The sequence below is a fragment of the Ambystoma mexicanum genome, chromosome 11 (assembly GCF_040938575.1).
Source record: "Ambystoma mexicanum isolate Mex_15411 chromosome 11, UKY_AmexF1_1, whole genome shotgun sequence".
Lineage (NCBI taxonomy): Eukaryota > Metazoa > Chordata > Amphibia > Caudata > Ambystomatidae > Ambystoma > Ambystoma mexicanum.
The window spans coordinates 1,129,609,687-1,129,631,006 of NC_090934.1; positions in this window are offsets into that span (position 1 = coordinate 1,129,609,687).

Genomic DNA, 21,320 nt, shown 5'->3' on the forward strand with positions numbered 1-21,320 from the left:
CAGTAGGGAATGAGCTCTCCAGGGAAACCCTGTGGGGTAAAAAACCCTGATCGCCTCAGTGGATGTAATCTTCTATGTTGCACTGGATGAGGTGAGTTTCCGTTGCGGTTCCAGGTGACTGAATGCAAATACAACAAGGAAATAAGAAAGGTAAAGATTATAGAACAATAGGTTCAGGAGTAGAAATAGGGGTGAAATGATCTGGATATAGGATAAGGAAATATTTACCCTATGGAGATAGGAAATGTGCAATGAGGTATTCAGAACAGCGAGAATGCAAATTCCTTCTGAATGATTGAAATATAGAAGAAAGAAGGTTGAAGGTATTGAGTCTCCTAAATGTCGTAGTATGTTAAATCGATTGGAAAGGAATCTAAAATACCTGCGGAGCAGAATTCAGTCGTAAAGAAATTACGTGTGATCCTAGCTGTGAGAGTTCTGGAATCGGCTGTGAGCCGGAAGAGAAAAGAAGAGATGTGATGAGAAAAAGGCAGTGCTAACTAAGGCGTCGGAGCTAAACTAAGCGTGCAAAAAGATACCTGATAAGCAAGTTCCACTTGTGAGATAAGTCGGAAATGGGTTCTGAGTGAATTGCCGGGTAATATCTGGAGAGACTGGAGCGATAATGCCGGCTCAATGTGTCTCGACTGGAATGAAGGTAAGCGATTCCGGATGGCTAGAAAAGAATCAGGTCTGAGTCGACCGCTGGCTCGAAGGGAACGGGTGTGACGCGGCGAAGCCTCAATTCCAGAGGAGCAGGTGGGAAGCTTTGAAAACACAGAGACAGAAAAGTATTAGAATCGAACAATGGGAGCTGTAGCAAGTAGTAAAGCCTAGGGGCAAACTTACGGAGCGCTGACTGTAAGGAGTAGCAACGCACTCGAGCGTTGTGCATGTCGGCAGATAACCGGAACTTTGCTGAGGGGGCGGAGCCTTGGTTGCAGGTATCCACTGCAAGGCTGGAATGCCGCAACCTGCCGGAGCCACCATCTTGGGAGAAACAATGGCTGCCATACGTGCCTGTGACCATCTCCTTCTGTGAGATATGACAGTGTCCCTCTATAAAAGGTCTGCTTCAGCAGACAGCTTCCCAGCTGGAAGGGCAAGAGCCAGGGTAGCATAGGTGTAATGCTTATGCGAGATACAAGCTAAAACAACAAATGGCGCCGGTGAGTAGCTATCTTAGACATTCACCTTCCATCACTGTAATAAAGCCTATGTTTTTCGTGAGCTCAGTGAGCTCAGCAGAGTAGACATGCATCTCGGCAGCGAAGGCAAAGCAAGGTCACATAAATATTGTTGACAAAATTGACTTACTGTGGAGAATAGTTATGGTATTGTCCGCTGAAGGACGAACTGAAAAGGGAGTCAGAGGCTCTGCAGGTGCAGTAATAAGGGGTCCTGGGAATGAATGCGTGGAGAGGGAACCTGGGTCTTTCCAATTCTGGCTGCTTTTTTCCACTCTTTGTCCCTTCCACTTGTGATCTGCTGCGGGCAGCCATAACTGAAAGAGGCGGGGATATGCCCCCATAAAAAGAGAATAGGACACCAAAAAGACAGTCAGAATTTGGATCCCCGGGTGATGTAATCTCGCAGGTTAGGAGGATGCTCCGCTCCAGACCCCATTATTGCGCGTGATCTCTTTGCCTACCTGCTCTGGGACTAAGCAGTGTCTTCTGCGGCCGCATTAACAGTGATGTTGTTTTCGTTCCATGTTCCTATATAACTAACTATATATATATATATATACATATATATATACATATATATATATATCCACCTATGTCAAGTAAATAAGTAAATAAACGGCCGATAATGAGCCTTTTATAATTCTTACTACAGATACTGGTCATTATGTGTCTTATTTTTGCCTGTCGGAGTCCAATGGCTTATTGTGTGAGTGGGGCCGGGGACAGGTAAGTCTAAGGTATTCCCCTACGCGGCCCGGCAAAAGCACAACATTTTGGCGCTGTGAGCAGGGTGCTTGTGCTGATATTGGTGCCAAGGAATCCTGCTAATTTGATTAATATGATTATAATAGTTTTTGGACTCGGAATGGCAAAAAAGAAAATAATTATTTTGTTGGAAAAAAAAAAGTGTGTGTGTGTTGAGGTATTGTTCATAGGGGAAGTGGAACATCCATTTGATACAATGAGTTCCCTATTTAGGAAAAAGGAAAGTTCTGCAGGCGGAGACTGTCCCGAGGTAACTATTCCGGGGTGGACTAAGAGTCTACATGATAAAGTTGCACAAACATGGGCATGCGGTGGGGGGTTGAGTGAGACATGGGATACCAGTATAGGAGAGGCGAGTCCGGACAAGGTGGTAAAATGCCTATTACAGGTGCCAGTAGAGAAGGGGAAAGAGCGCTCAGCTCTAGGAAGAAGGGGTTGGATTCTGTTGCATGCTTTTCGGAAAATGCACCAGCAGAATGTAGACCTGCAAGCGAATGTTGAAAGATTAGAAAAGGAGGTGGTGGCTGAAAAACAGATTGCGCTGTTGCAGCGACTCCAAATGGAATTGTATCATGATAAGGCAGATAAATATCAAGCAGTAGCTGAGCGAGCGGCAGTGAGAGTTACCCGCTATGAATATCGGAAAAGACGGGGAAGGGTGAACTCGTAGAAAGTGGCAACGACGATTGCCTCCGCATGAATGGATTGGGACCCCGAAAGATGGGACAGAGATGTATTTGATAGCACCAGTACCGATAGTGGTTCTGAGCCAGAGACTGTTCCCAAACCAGATCCCGGCCAGAAAGAGGTAACGGTTAAACCAGTAGTGCGTAGAAGGATGGGTCATCATCAAATGGTTCGGGGAGGAGGTGTGGTAGATTTGACCGTGCTTGAAGATTATTCACAACAAGAGGTTGGGGACATTATCACTCAATTAAAACAGAGAGCTGGTAAATCTCTGTTAGCATGGATGGTTTGATTGTTTGATGGAGGGGCAGTGGATATTCTAGTAGATGCGACCGATTCTCCTAGGTTTCTACCATTAACGCAGAAGGTCCAGATACAGGAAATCCTACGTGTAGGCCCTCTCAGTGAGACCAATGGAGACGAGGGGCAAATGTCTCTCCTGCAATTAGCAGCCCAGGGTTGTAATCGCAGGTATCCGTTTGCATCAGATTGGCCGACCGAGTAGAGAAAGTGGAATACGTTGAAGGAGATCATTCGAAGAGTAAGGGAACACGATATGAAAGGCAATTCATGCGCAGACTCCAGAACATATGGGGTTAGTAAACCTATCAGTTTCTGTTAGAACTGCCCCGACATATAACAATATTATGATGACCCTGTTAGTAGGAATGATAAGCAAAATAACGGATGAGGTGGTGGATGCTATTAGGCAATTGGTAGACCTAGTTGAATGGGAAAAACCAGAGGAACGACCAAGGGAGCGAGAGAGGGAGGGGCGTAGTGACAGACACACTCCTGGCAAAGGGTTTGATAGCCGAGACTCTGGCATATACAGAAAGTATATGTTTTTTAGCCCTATTGAAAGATGGAGTACAGCGGGGGGATATCGATGGGATTGAAACGCGGGAAATGTATCAACTGTATAAAAAACAGGGCTTGGATGGGAAAGAACGTTACAAACAAGTGAAACGACAGGAAATACTCAAACCGAAGAATGAGGAGGATCCGTTTGGACCACCTCCAGAGGGGGGAGGCGAGGAGTGTACCAATGAATCTGCCCCCTCTCAGCCAACTTATGCAGACTTAAGAAAGATGGTGAGTGCAATGGTGGAAAGAGAATCCAAATACTTGCACTTCAAGTACGAATAGGATGGGGGTCAGACTCCGGTAACAACAGCCCATATTAAGGTGGACAGACAACCTCATGTAAAAGTGAAATTATTTTGGCAAACGGGAAAACTCTCAAGAGGTTCGAGCCTTAATTGATACCGAGGCGGAGGCCTCCCTCTAGATTCAAAGGAAGACATTTTATGATTACAGGATCGGGGGGCAAGGAGACCCCTGCAGTCCAAACCAAGGTTGATATGAAAATAGTTCATTTGAAAAAAGGATACTTATCAAGTATTGATTGTTCCCCTTCCTGAATACATTATTGGATTCGATATTTTGGAAGGGTTGACCCATGGATTAAGAGGTAAGCTATACCAATTTGGGGTAAGTGCTTTCACTTGCAGACACGTAATAGTTGGACGGTTAAAAAAAGCCCCCGTTGCAGGTCCCGATAGCAACCAAAAGAGTGTCCATGAAACAATATTGAATTCCCAAGGGCCAGAAGGAAATCTTTGAAACCATCAAGGAATATGTGTGTTTTATGTCCTGTAACCACAGCTTGGAATAATCAGATTTGGCCTGTCAAAAAACCAGACGGTAGCTACAGAATGACAGTTGATTACCGCAAATTGAACAAACATACTCCTCTGCTAGTACCGGCAGTGTCAGATGTGGTGACTCTGGTGGAAAATGTGCATGAATTTGAAGGGACTTGGTATGCGGTGTTGGATTTAGCTAATGCTTTCTTCACCGTACCCATTGCGGACAAATGTCAAGAACAGTTTGCATTTTCCTGGAATGGGAGGCAGTATACATTTAAACGTCTACCAATGGGCTACATGCATAGTCCAACGATCTGTCACCGGCTGGTGGCAGAGCACTTAGATAAAATTCCAGGCAAACCGGATGTACAGATTGTGCATTATATTGATGATATTTTGATTCAAGGTAAAGATGAGAACACTGTACGAGCGCACTTGGAACTTATCATGGATGGTTTACGTAAGGAATGGAGGGAAATTAATGACGCCAAAACACAAGGACCGGCAGAGACTGATTTTTCTGGGAATACAGTGGCATAATGGACATCGTGAAATGGTGCTAAAAGCCTAACATAAAATTCTTGGGTTTGTAACTCTGAGAATGAAAGAACAGGCTCAACAGTTTATTGGACTGTTTGGATTCTGGAGACAACATATACCACATTTGGAACAGATCTTGGCACCTCTTTACAAAGTTACACACAATTTTGAATGGGGTGAGCCGCAAGAAAGGACGTTCCAACTAGCCAAAGATACCATTAAAAAAGTACTTAATTTATGGCCTTTGAGGGACGGAGAAATGGAGTTGAATGTATCTGTACAGGATTCTTATGCCAATTGGAGCTTATGGAAAACACAGGATAGAAAACGGGTGCCCTTAGGATTTTGGAGTCGGAAGTTGCATGATGCCGGTGACAGATATACTCCCTTTGAGAAACAACTGCTAGCATGCTACTGGCACTCAGATACGGAACAGATGACGGTGGGTCATGATGTATTGATCCAACCTAAAATACCAATCATGCAATGGGTACTAAGCTCCCCTAAAACACATCGAATTGGTCAAGCACAAGAGGGTAGTATCATCAAATGGAAATGGTACATACAAGTTCGTGCCAAGATCGGGAAGAGTGGCATGGCAAAATTACATGAGCAAGTGGTGGGAGTCCTGCTGATAGACCTTGTGCCAGATGAAGAGTTGACTATTGACGAATCTCTGGTTAAATGGGGGATCCCATATGGAGAATTAACAAATTAACAAGTTGAACATGCATGGTTTACTGATGGTTTGGCTAAATATGTGGGAGTCTAGCGACATTGTAAAGCAGTAGCGTACAATCTCAAATTGAAAAAGGTACTAACCACTTCTGGCAAAGGGAAGAGTAGCCAGTTTTCAGAGCTCTATGCTGTATATCAGGCTTTAAAGCAAGAGGCGCCTGGTAGCTGTTACATCTATACAGATTAATGTTCTGTTGTGAATGGGTTAGTGGTGTGGCTGCCGACTTGGCAAAAGAATGGATGGAAAATTCATGCAAAAGAAGTGTGGGGAAACGAATTGTGGCAAGATATTGCCGAGATGCTAATGCATACTAGAGTAACTGTATATCACCTAGATGCACATTGTGCAACAGATTCATTAGAAAGATGGTTCAATTCTGTTGCAGGTGAACATGCAAAAATTGCAATCATGGACGCAAGGACTGAGGAGGATGATTTGGAAGGGATTGCGAAGTGGGCCCACCAGAAAAGTGGACATTTTGGAGAAAAGGCTATCAGGTGGGCACAAGACAGGGGAATCAGTATTCCGTTAGAAGTTGTGAAAATGATTATCCTACAATGTCCTATGTGTCAACATCAAAAACAGAAGGCTATTCCACGCATAATTCACTGCACATTGAAGAGAGGGAAATTGCCTAAACAGATTTGGCAAATTGATTAAATTGGTCCCGTGCCCATTAGCAGAGGATGTCAATATGTGTGTACCATTGTAGGTACCTATTCTAGCTACTTAATGGTATTACCCTGTTAAAGAGCTACCCAATTGAACACAATTAAATTATTAGATCAAGTGGCTGTATTTTATGGTATCCTACTGCAAATTCAAAGCGACAATGGGTCCCACTTTAAGTGGAAAGTGGTGCTGGACTATTGTCAGGCAAAAGGAATTGAATGGTTCTTTCATATGCCCTACCACCCAGAGGCTCCAGGATTGATTGAGAGAATGAATGGATTGTTGAAAGCACAGTTATGCAAAACAGGTGATGGTACTTTGAAGGGATGGGGAGAACGTGTGCCAGAAGCTGTACAGATCCTGAATAACCGTCCCATTGCGAATTGTGAAACTCTGCTGATGCGCATGTTAACGCTAGCCCTACAAATTAGACCAAATAGAGCAATAGAAACTTTGTTATACTGGGAAATATCTCCTGGTGCATTTGCTCCTTACCATGCCACTCCTGAGTCTGCTGGGGTGGATTTGCATTCAAGGGAAGAAATTTGTCTTGAACCAAGAGGCATTGCTGTGATTTATACAGGCATTAGGGTACAAATTCTGTCTGAACATATGCGATTAATTGCCCCGAGATCTGGATTGGCCTTAAATGGCATTCAAGTATTAGGAGGGATTGTGGATGCAGACTACTAGGGTGTGCTTAAGTTCATTCTCATTAACAGTGGTGAAAATATGCTGCCTATACATAAAGGGGATCGAGTGGCCCAATTAATATTGGTACCTGTCAAATTACCCATGGTACAGAAAGGAGAGCTACCCACAATATTAACTATTTGTGGGGGACAAGGGTGTTGGCTCATCAGATGCAATGATCCCAGGTGCAAGTATGGGTTGAAAAGCCTAATGGCCCGCCCGCTCCGGCGTATGTAATTACAGCCAGAGAAGATTGGGTGGTGCTCGCAATGGAACCAGGGAAAAGAAAATGGTCTCATATCCCTGCTGACAAATGTTATCTGCGTGAACCATGTACCCTGCTGATATTCCGTCTTTTGAATTCTGATGTTTTAGATACTGAGTATGCTGAGTGCCTGTGTGAGGCACGGTGGAGTGCATTCCGGAGGGTCTGGGGACACGCCAAAAGATGTGGCAAATGTTTCCATTCTCCCACTGGATTCAGGGATCTGGGTGAGCACTGATGTACCCGTCGCCAGCATTGTGCCTGATGATGCATCTGTGGCAGCTGATCGTGGCATACTGAGAAAACGACGAGGGCAGCAATGTAGTGCTTTATTCTTGCCCCCTTCTGGGGTGTCTTCATCCTTTTCACACCATGGTTGTTCAGCCCTCGTTAGGCAAAGGGAAAACGTTTGGGTGTATTTGGCGCAGCATGCTTTGAACATCTCACATTTGTATCTGGCAGACGTGCATAATTCTGCAAACCTTATTACAACATGTCTAGTAGCCATTCCAACACAAGGCTCAGTCTTGCAGATGTTGTTTGGGGTCCTGCATAATGATTCTTTGGTTGAGCCTTCGGATGTCAGAAATCTTTTTTCCGTTTATAAATACTGTAAATTCTGCGCGGACACGACCCACAAATGGAAAAACATGACTCGTATCATTGCACATGACATTGCTCCCACGGATGTTTGCTTCAAATGACTTGCGATCCAATTCATATTGGCAAATCCCAACAATGAGATCTGGACAATAATGAAAAATGAACAAATTTTGAACAAGCTTATGTACGAGACCCATGAGTGTTTGTATGGATGTATCCAACAATATGTTGTGTAATTTTACTGTGTTAACTGCTAGTCACCTGAATCATGTAAAGCTTCCTCCGGGTTGGTTATTTTCCTGTGGTAACTTTATTTACTCATATATTCCTGCTAATATTTTCGGTGGCCCCTGTGCTTTGACCTGTCTCGGTTTAATGATGTTCCCTTTGGAACCTATGGTTAGGTGATCTGCATGTGTTGCCTCCTATACTGCTCTTTCGGCTTACTGCAATTCAGATGTGTATTTGTTTTCTGAGGCTGAAGTGTTGGCATTAGCAATTTCTATAATTGGGATGTGGGGATTAGCAGTTGGGGGTTATACAACCATGATTAAGTTAACGCGCCTTGTAGTTAAGGGTCTTAATGAGACTTCACAGGCTTTAACTGAATTATTATTAGATAATAGACATTTTCAGAAGGCATTTTTTGCTAAATAGAGCAAAGATAGATTATTTGTTCTTAAAACTTAATTTGGGTTCTGAAACAAAGGAAGGCATGTGTTTTGATTTGGGGGACCATTCCCCGTACATTGAAAAGCATATTAAAACATTGAAAGAATTGGCGGCCCAAGTTACACAAAGCAGGGCTGGAAGCTGGTGGGAAAAACTATTTGCCTGGGTTCCTGAGGCCCTGCAGGTGGCGCTTGCTTGGATTTTTGGTGCTTCTGCATTGATAGTGGGTCTTTGCTCTTGCGCTTCTTGCATTCTGCATTTGTGGAGTATGGTCCGACGGTTATGGGTGCCTCCTACTCCTCTGTCGGGTTATGGTAGTTGATTGTCCAAGGGGTGGAGTGTAATGCTTATGCGAGATTCGAGCTAAAACATGGCGCTGGTGCGCAGCCATCTTGGACATTCACCTTCCATCACTGTAATAAAGCCTATGTTTTTCGTGAGCTCAGCAGAGTAGACATGCATCTTGGCAGCAAAGGCAAAGCAAGCTCACATAAATATTGTTGCCAAATGGACTTACTATGGAGAATAGTTATGGTATTGTCTGCTGAAGGACGAACTGAAAAGGGAGTCGGAGCGCTCTGCGGGTGCAGTGATAAGGGGTCCTGGGAATGAATGCGAGGAGAGGGAAGCTGGGTTTTCCACTTCTGGCTGTTTTTTTTCCCACTCTTTACCCCTTCCACTTGTGATCTGCTCTTCGGCCGAGGGCAGCCATAACTGAAAGAGGCGGGGATATGCCCCCATAAAAAGAGAAAAGGACAACAAAAAGTCCACATGATCTCTTTGCCTAACTGCTCTGGGACTAAGCAGTGTTGTAGTGGCTAAGATGAAGGTGTCTTCTGCAGCCGCATTACTGGTGATGTTGTTTTCTTTCCGTGTTCCTATATAACTAACTATATGTTTATTTGGTGTTTTGTATCATATATATATATATATATATATATATATATATATATATATATGTATATATATATATATATATATGTATATATATATATATATGTATATATATATATATATATATATATATATATATATAAACACACCTATGTCAAGTACATAAATGGCCTATAACTAGCCTTTTATCATTCTTACTACCGATACTGGTCATTATGTGTCTTATTTTTGCCTGTCGGAGTCCAATGGCTTATTGTGTGGGTGGGGCTGGGGACAGGGGAGTAAAAGGTATTCCCCTAAGCGGCCCGGCAAAATCACCACAATAGGCTCTACTGGGATGATGACCTCCTCTACAGTGAACCTACTGAGTCTACCCCAGGAGACTACAGGAGACTGGTAGTGCCCCAGGAGGTGAGACAAAAGTCCCTACAGTTAGCACATGAGATCCCTCTGGCTGGCCACTTGAGTTTCAAGAGGACCAAAGAGAGGCTACCTCTGTACTTCTACTGGCCCAAGAAGGGTGCTGATGTAGGGTTCTGTAGGAGCTGCCACACTTGTCAGACTTCTGGCAAGAGTGGGCCCAAGAATGTGACACCTTTAGTGCCCCTCCATGTGGTGGGAGTCCCTTTTGAGAGGGTGGGGATTGACATGGTTGGTCCCCTAGACCCTCCAACTTCCTCAGGCAACCAATTTATATTGGTTTAGGTAGGCCATGCTTACATATATCCTGAGGCCATACCTATGAGAACTGTTACTGCTCAGGCAGTGGCTAAGACCATCCTTGGTATTTTTACCAGGGTGGGTTTTTCTAATGAAGTCATCTCGGACAGGGGATAAAACTTTATGTCCCACTATACATGCAGACCATGTGGAAAAACTGTGGAGTGACTTACTAGTGTGGGATGTATTTACCCATGCATCCTAGCCCTACCTCAAAACTGTGCAGTACTGACATGAAACCATCATGATGGCCAGAGCTTCCCAGAAAATGCACAGGGAAATGCAGGAAAAATAGGCTGCCATTCATTTTTGCCGATGTTATGGGCACAGAAGGAAACTGCCTAAAACCACCATTGGACTACCCACACAGTAGTCTGAAACCATTGGGAATGGCAATGCTGATTGCCAAATGCAACCTAGAATTGTTGGGAATTCATTTTCTTAAATCCCAAAAATGGGTGCAGTACCAGTACTCACCACTATCCAAAAGCCGGCAGTTTAAAACCACCCTGTGTTTCTCTGAAGGCAGGCTCAAACTGTCTATTTTAAACATTGCAACACATCTAAAAACTCACTGGACACCAGCAGACATTTGGTAGAATGGAGTGTTGTGTGCCTACAAAATCTGGGAAATGAAGAGCCCAGAACAATGCTTATAACAAAACTGGCTGAGCTATGGAGTCAGCAGTTTAAGTTGCACTGGATCTAAAGACACTAAAATCGAAAATGTTTAGATTAAATAAGTGACCTATGTTTGGTGTCACATGCCTTTGTAACTGTTGAAATGTCATAGTTTTGCACTTAGAATCAGCCTTCTAGCTGCATCTGTGAAAATGTTTAGTTTTATTTGAATGCAGAAACTGGGGAACAAAAAGTGACATTTTATCTGAAACCCGGCTTAAGGAACTTGATTCTGCCTGGCAACTACCCCCATCAGCAGTGAAACTTGAGTCACCACTGTGTTCCCAGGCCAACCTTCCTTTTGCTGCCCACACTAAGGATATGCCATCTATCTGATAATTGAATTATCTGTGCTCTGCAGGAGAGTGAACAAAGCCCTCTTCACTCAGGCAAAGGTTTTTATTACCGCAGTCGTAAAATGTAGCTTCCTCTTGGCAAGAGCTGGGAGGGGCACTGCCTGTGAGAGCAAGCTGGCTTGGCAGAAACTGGAAAGACTGGTTTCTATACCATGTGACCTGGGAAACCACACCCCTTTGGAGCCAGAACATAACTTTAAAAAGATGAATAACTCATAGAGCGGACATGTGAAAATTTTATAAATGATACCATAATTCTTGTGATTTTTCTGCCCACATTTTAAGAGGTTTTTCGACCCGGTGGCATGTTCAGGGGGGTTTTAGCGGAAAAATGGATATTACTCTAAATGTATGCATGTTAAAAATCTGAAACTTCATCAGTTAATGTCCCTACTCCCTGCACACATGTATGTAAAGTTGGGTCAATGTCAGAAATTGCAAAATCAGTTAAAAAGTGAAATATGTGCCATTTCTGAATGCAAGCTCCCAGGAAGAGCAGAGTTTGAACAGGGTATACCTCCTGTAATGCATGATGGGTGCATATGATTTTAAAACAATATGTACCTCTGCAAATATGTATTTGTTTCAAATCTAGATTTGTGTGTAAGTTGACAGGAGGAGTGGACTTTCTGCAGGCTGTAAAATGACATCACTCTGACTCACAGTTCATTCCCCAATCAAATGATAAATGGAAGTTTGACCAATTAGAAGCTGAGAGAGAGGTAGGGTCAGTGATGCTAGAACACACCCACATTCTAAACACATAAAAGCAGACAGACAGGACAGATAGAGACCTTCCAAAACCATCTGCAGCGGGACGCTCTGCCGGAAAAATCCATACTTACCTCCATCAAACCTCCAGAGAGAAAGCAGTGCTGTACCCAGAGAGACCCAGACCAGCAGAGAGAGCTGACCCAGATCACTGTGAAGTGCAGAGGCCAGACCAGACCAGACCAGAGTCCAGTCTAAAACCCTGACCAGATCCGTGATGAGGCCCATTTAATTCAAGAATATAGTGTGAGTACCCAGCAGAACTGTGTAGAACCAATCTCTTAGTTTAAATTCATCTAATTCAATCTATTTAACCTAAGTAGAACTGCCTCCTAGCTGTCACCTGTCATTTCTAGTTGCAAGCTGCACTTGTCATTTTGAGCTTTTGAAATTTGCAAACCCAAAAACGACCTTTATTAAATCGCTCATATCTCCGCGACCGTTTGGGCTAGAGACTTGCAGTAACTTTCCTCTGATAGCTTAGAATCGTAACTTTGAATCGCACCAAGAACCGCATTCCTACCCCTTATAGTTTTACCGCAATCGCGGAACACGCATCCGCGAATTTTACCGCGATTTGCAAATTTCTTCACATGTAAAAACTGCTGCTGCTTGCCTTCCATTTGCCAGAAATTCGTTTAACCAGCTAACTATCCCTGCATCATTGCTAGGGTGAGTCTGGACTAATATTAACTAGATACCACTCACCCTGAACCTCTGAAAGGGAATTAAAAAGCATTTCCAGCATATTTCTCATCCATTGCTAGCACATATCAAAGCATTTGGGCCTGTGTTTTCAAAACTCCTATCTGTTTTCTGTAAGCTTGCTGGGATTGAACTGAATCACATTTGATTGCATTTCTGAGAACTGTGTGTTTCCTTCCATTTCCTTGCCTTGCATCAAGGGGGGGGGAGGGAATTGCCAGAGAAAAGTGATTTCATTGTTTTGTTGAAATCATATTGAGTATTTTCTATACTGCATTTCATTCATTCAACCTTGCATTTCCTTGAACCCTATAAAGCATTTTCTACCACATTATACTTCTGTACCTATTTACCAGTGTGCTACCTTATCCATTTCATCTCAACTCATTAGTGATTATAAAGAAGTGTGCTAGTGCCAGATTCTCCGTTGTTGATCTTTATCATATCAGATTAAGTGTGCTATTCAATTATTAATTTATTATAAAGCGTGATATATATATATCTATTTTAAATTATCAAATAAACCTTTTAAACTTGCAAAACAGAACTACTTCTTGGCTCAGTGGGGTCAGGGGGATTCCAAGAGAGGGGTGTTATATAGGGGTAGTCATCCAGAACGCATGAACTGGACCTAAAGATATATCAATAAGGGTTTTCATTCAGTATTATAGACTAGGCGTTGACTTAGCTGTAGTGTTGAATTGAATCCTCTTACAAATTGGGGGCTCGAGCCGAGACGTTGGGTTAGATTTACCATTTGTGCAGCTTAATACAGTGTGCTAACTGACGGGATACATACATCCAGTCGGATCACCACGCTGCATTACGCTGTGAAGCATTCCTCAAAAGGGACACTCCAAGAAAAGTTCTGTTCTGCAAAACTAAAATACTAACTTCCGTAAGTCAGGACAGAGACCAATCTCTAGAATGACGACCTTGGTAGATATGAAAATAGCCAGAGAGCACTTCTTACACAAACTATTTGTGAGAGGTGAATGGACTCACCAGGACCAAACAGTCTGGTTGCAGGCCATCACGCAACAGGTCACTGAAACAGGGTCAGATATATATAGAGATCAGGCTCCATTACACGTGGCCCTGAGTGAACTATATATGGCTCCTAAGGCCAAAGATGAGCACGACAAGATTGTTAGGATAGCGGCATATTTATATTTATACATGGGAGCCATACAGAATAAATGTGCTGAAGGCCATGATCTGGCAAAAAGGCAACAGATGGCGTTAGAGAAGGCCCAATCTGATCTGGACTCTTCTGAGCAAAGGCTGCACAGAAGCCAGGAGTCAGAAAATGAGACCAGACAGTACATCACTAAAATAAAGGAGGATATGGATGTGCTGCAAAAGGAAAAGTCAGAACAGGATACCAGATTTCTGGCCTTGCAGAAGGAACACCAAGAAGGTTTGGACTCCCTACTGCAAAGCCAGAAAAAGCTGGAGCAACAGCTAGACTTCAATAGGGCATGTGCTGAGCAGGTAGTCACCCTGCAAGGCCACCTAGATAGAGTGAAGGAGGAGAGCAATAAACTGATTCTGAAAGACCTGGATACCCAGGCAGAGTTTGATCAGGAGCGCCAGAAAGCTGGTGCCTTCCAAAGGCAAAGGGACGACCTGGCGGCACAAATGCAGGCTCTTAGTCAGGAAAGAGACGCCTTAGGCCAGGAAGTCTGCCATTTAAAAAGAAAAATGGAAGAAAATCACCTGGCCCACCAGGGGCTGGGTGACCTCCAAAAAGAAAACCAGAACTTGGTAGAGCACACCAGAAGGGTGGAGGATGCTCTAGCAAGAAAGGAGCAGGCCAATAGGGACATTGCCCAGGAGGTAACCCTCCTGCAGCAAAGACTGGCCCAGTTCTCCAGGACCAATCAGGAAACACAGAGAGAGAATGAAGCTCTCTGCCAGCACAATGATAGGCTCCAACAGCAGGTAGCGATGCAGGAGAGACTGATAGAGTCGAGTAAGGCCTTAACTGAGGAACTGAAGGCACAAATGCAGGCTCTTGCATTGCAACAGGGAGCAGGGGCGGATAGAGATGAGGTTCCCTGGGAAATGGAAACTCCGGAGCATAACCTCAGGAGCCCTAGTACCAGAGGCCCTCATACCTCTCAGTCCCTGGACTCTGCCACCCCCATGTCCCCTGGCGCACATGAGCACAGGGCCACAGGGATGGCAGATTACTATCCAGCCAGAAGCATGGGGCTCATAGGCCAGTACCATCCAGGAATGGAGGGGTGGGCATCCGGGTATGGGCACCCAAGTACAATACAGTTCAGTGGGGAACCCCAGGAGAGTAGGCCCATTAAGGGCATCCTGAAAACCTCTGCCCAGTTAGGTCAGTGGAGGGGGTACCCATCAAATCCTGGCAGCAAGGAGGAATCTGAAGACTCCTCTGAACTGCGCAGGACACAGGAGACCAGGTCCCCACATTCTGCCAGCCATTCCCAGGCTCGCAGAATCCGGGAAAACCTGGAAGAACAGACGGGAACCTCTGGGAGCAGTGCCTCTGAGTCCGAGGAAGAATGGACAAGGGTTACCCGAACCAAAAAGGCCAATAAGGCAAAAAGGGCCTTGCTTAAGGACCCCTTAAAGCAGATTAAGGCGATCAGGAGCGTCATCACGCCTTACCATAAGAACGCTAAGTATTCTGTTTGGGAGCACTTAGAGTTGTTTGAACAAATGATGGAGACTTTCCATTTGAAGGACAGCCAAAGCTGCATTCAATATGTAAAGTGGACCTTCTCCCCGGAATACTCCAGTTTCTTTGCGGGGCTGGAGGACCAAAATCATTTAAGATGGTCCACCTATAAGGCGGCCATCCTGAAACATTGTTCTGTTCACAGAAATCCTCAAGAGGCTCGCAAGGCAGCCTACAATTTGCAATGTGGGGAGGATCAGGCCCCACAAGAATTTGTGCAGGAGTTAAAGCGTGCTTTTGCACAGACCACAAGAAGGGTGCGCACAGACAGTCGAGAATTCGTTAATACATTTTTTCATGCCTTGCCCAAATATATCATGACCCAGCTCGTGAGGGATTTTCACGAGAAAAGATCTTTAGACTGGGTCATTGAACAGGCTACCCGGATCTATGAGGTGCAGAAGCCCATAGAAAATAAAAGCAATGCCCAGAAAAACCCCAAAGCCAACAGCACCCCTGCTGCTGCCAAGGTGGCAGAGGTAAAGGTCACCCCCGTTTTGGATTTGGAGATGGGGGGGCCTAAAAACCTACCTGCACCTAATAATGCTAGGCCCAGAAGGTCCTCGGGTCAGTCACAGACAGGGAGCCAAGGAGGCAGCCCCACAAATGGGGTCCCTCGCTCTCCTGATTATGTAAGTCCCCGTTACAAGGGAAATCGACCCATCCTGGATTATGTGTGGACTCCTCCAGCCCAAGGGGGGGGATCCAGACAAGCACCTAACCCAGGGAACTTCCCTCCAAACTTCCCACAGGAGGGCAGAAATTTACCAAACCCTGGGCAGAACTTTTTCCCCAGATATCCACCCGACTTTCAGCCCCAAAACCATCCATCCTTCTTTCCCCAATTCCCTGAGCCCAGACCACTGAATCCGGGAGAGGGGAGGCCAAGGGTGGAGGGGTACCTAAATCTTCCCAACCCGGGGTATTACCAGAGGAGGGACAGCTACCCTTCCCGGGATCAGCCCAGGGGAGAAAACAGGGCCCCGTATCAGCCTGAGCGGGTTTCCCAGTTAGAGCGCCAGGTTCAAAACATGGCGCGGGATATGGGTCACATACTGAGGGCTCAGCAGAACCCTCAGATCAGCATGCCGGCGCAGAACGCACCCAACTCTGGACCTGGTGCTCCAGAACAATGACGGGGGCAGCACCCCGATAACTCACCGGTTCCCAGGGAGGAGGCACAAGGGGAAGGGGGGTGTAAAGCCTTGGAGGAAGCTTCCTTCCTCACTTGTAAACAGCCCCTGGAAACCCAGGAACCGGAAACAAAATCTCTTGCCCCTGAAAGTCTGCCTCCTAAGGAGCAGAGGGGGGGTAGGAGAAACAAAAGACCCAAACAGACTCAGTTTGAGGAGGAGGTACAGATCTTCCAATTTGAGGGAGAGGGATCCTCAGAGGATCCTGGGAAAAGGATCTTCTCCTTCAGAGAGGGGGGAACTCCTCCCAAAGAAAAATGGGTCCCTAGGGATGCAAATCCAGACTGGGGAGATGTGGAGACTGAGCTACCGCCGCCCACCATCTCATCCCAGAACCAACAGCAAGAAAATCCCCTGGTTCAAACCCATCCTGGTGACTGCCTCCAAAAAGGGGGGGGCGGCCCAGAACCGGAGCCAGGGGAACCCACAATGGCTCTGATCTCCAGTTGCCAACTTTTTCTTTCAGATTCCCAAGACTCTCCACAGAATTCTGCCCAAATCTCTTCGCTAGCGATGTCCAAAACCAGAAAGTTAGCCCACCAGTTGTCCAAAAATGTGCATTATCTGTGCCCCCTTGAGGAGAAGGAGGGAAGATATTATGCCCCGGTACAAGTACAGGGGCAGGGTACAATCTCGGCACTGGTGGACACTGGATCTCAAGCTACCCTTCTGTCCAGAAGGGCCTTTGATGAACTGAATGCAGGAAGGGGAGAGAATTACCAAATTCCTCTCACCTCTCTTCCGGGACAACTACAGAACTTTGACGGGAAGGAAATTCCCGTTGAGGGGACTGCAGACTTGGACATTAAAATTGGGCGACATAAGTTGAAACACCCGGTCATAGTTGTGACCCCAGAGGGCACCCCTTGTTTACTAGGGAATGACCTCCTGAGAAGGTTGTCACCCCTAATTGATTGCGTAAACAAGGTCCTCTGGACCCAGACTAGCCGACCAATAAAATTAAAACAGAGTGTCAACCATGTTAGTTTAAACGGCACATGCCACATGGTTGAACAAAAATCTGACCAAGTAGAATTTCGCTTCCAGAATAACCAAATTCCAGACGTGACAGTAATAGCAGTAGGACAACAGACTGGTGATGGGGGGTCCTCTCTATTTCTGAAAATCAACCTTCCTTCCAGTTTAAGGTGGTATTCCACGCTGGAAGGAAACACTCTGAAATTCTATACCAATCCACAATCTGAAACTCCCACTCCTATAGTCCAGAAAGATGTGAAATCAGCTCAAGGCCTGGCTGATATTCAGCAAATTGGAGAGCAGTTGTTCATCCCTGTTCAGTTAAATGATGGGAAGGACTCTGTTCTCGCTCGAGTGTGTGTGAACAACGGTAAGAGCTTCATCAGCGAAGCCATGTTTCGCCAACTTCCAAAAGATCCAGCCATTCCCACCTTCAAACTGATAGACAAATGGGAAATGGACCTGGAAGCACCCAATTCAAAACATCTCCTGCCAAGCAGGTGTATGCTCAAAATCTCCATTGGCAACAAGAGCATAGTCCATAATTGTTGGGTCGTGCGAGACGTCACTGCCGCCTTTTACTTAGGCAGTGACATTCTCAATCGCTTTGCCATTAGTTTGGACCTAATAAACTTCAAAGCTTGGTCCCGATTAGCGGATAATCCCATGGGCTTTGATGATCCAGAAAAAGCATTTAGGTCAGCTCAATTGCTACCTTATGCAGTTGAAATTCAGGTTAAAGAGGAAGTCACCATCCCAGAAAGGACCCGACAATTCTCCCTGGAAGTGAAAGTCAAAAGGGGACAAGAGTTGAAAAACCCTGATGCTTACATACATCTAAATGCTTCTCTCCAACAGCAAGGGTTGGGGGTAAACCCAACTCCATTAGTCAACATAGAACATGACACCATTCTAATAGAGGTGGATAACAGCGACTTAAAGAGTGTTACTCTAGCCGCAGGCACCATTATTGGAATGGCGGTTGATGACCGACATTTTTCCATCGACTTAGTAAATGAACTGTTAGGACCAATCCCCAAGGACTGTTTTGACAGTGACAGTGATGACAATACAACACCAGACAGGATTTTTACCCGGCATGGGGGGAACTTCCTGGTGTACACTTCCTGCCCCTATGGTAAGGAAGATGTGACTTGTGACTTCAGGAGGGATGAGGTGATTTTCCAGGTCCATGAGGGCTGCCTTGCCCACCTGAAGCCTCCGGTCCAAATCAGCACTCTGACCAGGGACTTCTCCACCCAGCTGGAGGAGGCCGCTGAAATAGCCAAACCAGAAGTCTTTCCAGGCTTCAGGCAGATGGTGGAAGAGAGAGTCAACCTAGCTGATGCCTGTGTGACTCTGGAACAAAAGCAAAAGTTGAAACAAGTTTTCTTGGATTTCCAAGATCTCTTTGCGGTAGACTCATATGACTGTGGTCGCACTGACATCCACACAACAACAATCCCCACGGACCCTGGCATGACTCCTGTGTTTGTGAAGCAATATCGCTTGCCTCTCGCATCAATGGAGTCCCTTACCGAAATAATTAAGAACCTTGAGTCCCGGGGAATAATCCGTCCCGTCCACAGCACCTTCAATAATCCGGTGCTGGGAATATTGAAGCCAAACGGCCAGTGGAGACTCTGCGCCGACCTCAGGGAGCTCAACAAACGGGTCCATACTTCCCGATGGCCACTGCCCTACATTGACCAAGGGCTGGCCCAGATCCAGGGGTCACAGGTATTCACTGCAATAGACCTGACCAATGGGTACTGGACCGTGCCTGTCAGTAGGGAGGACCAATACAAACTGGCTTTTACCTTTGGGGGCCAGCAGTACACATGGACCCGGACTCCCTTCGGATACCTTAACTCCGGTAATGAGTTCAATATTTTCCTACATAAGGCCATGCCTGACCTGGGTGCGAGGGGTAACCTGGCTTATGTAGATGATGTCCTCATTAAAAGTTCATCTGTGGGGGAACATATAGCGGAGATCCGTTATGTTCTGACACAGTTGAGGGCCGCCGGAGCAAAACTTTCCTTTCAGAAAGCACAGTGGTGTAGAACCCGTGTTAATTTCTTGGGGCATGAGATTACTCCTCAGGGTCTCTGTCCCCAGGAAAAGAAAGTGGAAGCACTTCAGAAACTGAAAGACCCCACAACTCTGCGGGAACTAAGGAGCCTCCTTGGACTGACTAATTACAGCAGAAAGTTCATTGAGGGCTACGCAGAGATCACCAGACCCCTGATTCATCTCCTGAAGGGGGGGGTCAAGTGGGAATGGGGTCCAGAACAAGCCGAGGCGGTAAAACAACTCAAAAGAAGCCTCTCACCAGCGCCTTGCCTAGCTTACCCTGTCAGAAACAAGGAGTTCTTCCTGGAGACGGGGTTCTCTGATACGTGCTTGACGGCAGTATTATACCAAAAGCATGACAAGGTCAATAAAGTAATCTCATATGCGAGCAAAACTTTATCCTCTGTGGAGGAAAAATTCAACGATTGTGAGAAGGCACTCCTGGCAACGGTGTGGGCATTGAAGAATTACCGCCCGTTTATCCAGGGGGAGCACATCATAGTGGAGACTCCGCACCAGCCTCTGCAATATCTCCAAAGTGACAGAATCCGGGCCGGAAATGTGAGTAATTCCCGAATTACTTCCTGGATTCTGTCAATGCAAGGCTTTCCTGTGGAGGTCAGATATGGCCAAAACAAGAAGAGTCCCCTCGCGCAAGGTCTGGCTGACTTGCATGATTGTGCCAGAGAAAACTGTTGTTAGGAAAGATTTCGTTATTGTAGGGAACTTTCCTTCCATGTGGCAACCCCTAAACTTTTTGCTATTGTTTTCAACCTGTTTTCTTGACTTTGCCAGAGAAGTGCAGCCTTCTGCCGTACTCCTCTGGGCTTTCGCTCCTTTCTTACGGGGAAACTGACATGCCCTTAAGACAGTCAGTACCGGGGAACGCTGTTTCCCGTAGTTTCTTTTATCGTGTCGCCATTTTAGTGCAACACGACACAAGAGGGCACTGTAAGCTAAGTTACAGCTCTCTTGGGTCTCTAGCCTTCTACAGACCCTAGACACTCTTGTAGGATGGTTTTTGGATCGGTGCAAGTCATTCAGGGACTGGGCTGGTGGCAGCGATCATTTGGTTTATTTTGAGCTCCTTTTGCCGTTCTGAGCACCTTTTTGCCGCGAACACAAAAGGGTGGCCCGGCTACCCAAAATGGCCGGACCACGAGGCTCCTTTGTCTCGTCCACTGTCCGTCTTGCTCCCTTTACCTTCCCCCAGGTCAGGCGACCCGGGGCCTTCCTTATTTGGGCATGTAGTTTCCCGCGAAACACGGTTGCTTTCGCGGGCTTCTACATGTCGTTTGAGTGCCCCCAGGATGTGGGCTGGGCTGTCTGGTCCCAATACACATCCTGGGTGCCAGAGAGTCTAGGGTGGTGTGAATGCCTGGGACCACTGTGGTCCGTGATTGGTCCACGTATGGTATGTGTGTTGATGAGCGGATCTCCCATTGGCTCCCCTCCGTTTTGGCGCGAAGGGAACCGTGGATAAGAGGGAGCTGGAAACACCACTACCATGTCGATCTCCTGAGTTCTTACGAACCCAGGGATACAGGAGCCAAGTATCCTGCGAACACGAGGCTGGACCGAGGAATCGCTGGTGACCCCCTGAAGAACTTCTGCTCCTCATTGCTGTCGTCCGGTGAAGCCCTTTCCACCTAAGATCGAACAAGAAGGCCTGTACTGGCGCTTCGACCTATTGGAATAGCAGGACCAGCTATTCCCGGCACCTTCATCAACTCCTGCCGTAAGCCTTCGGAAGTG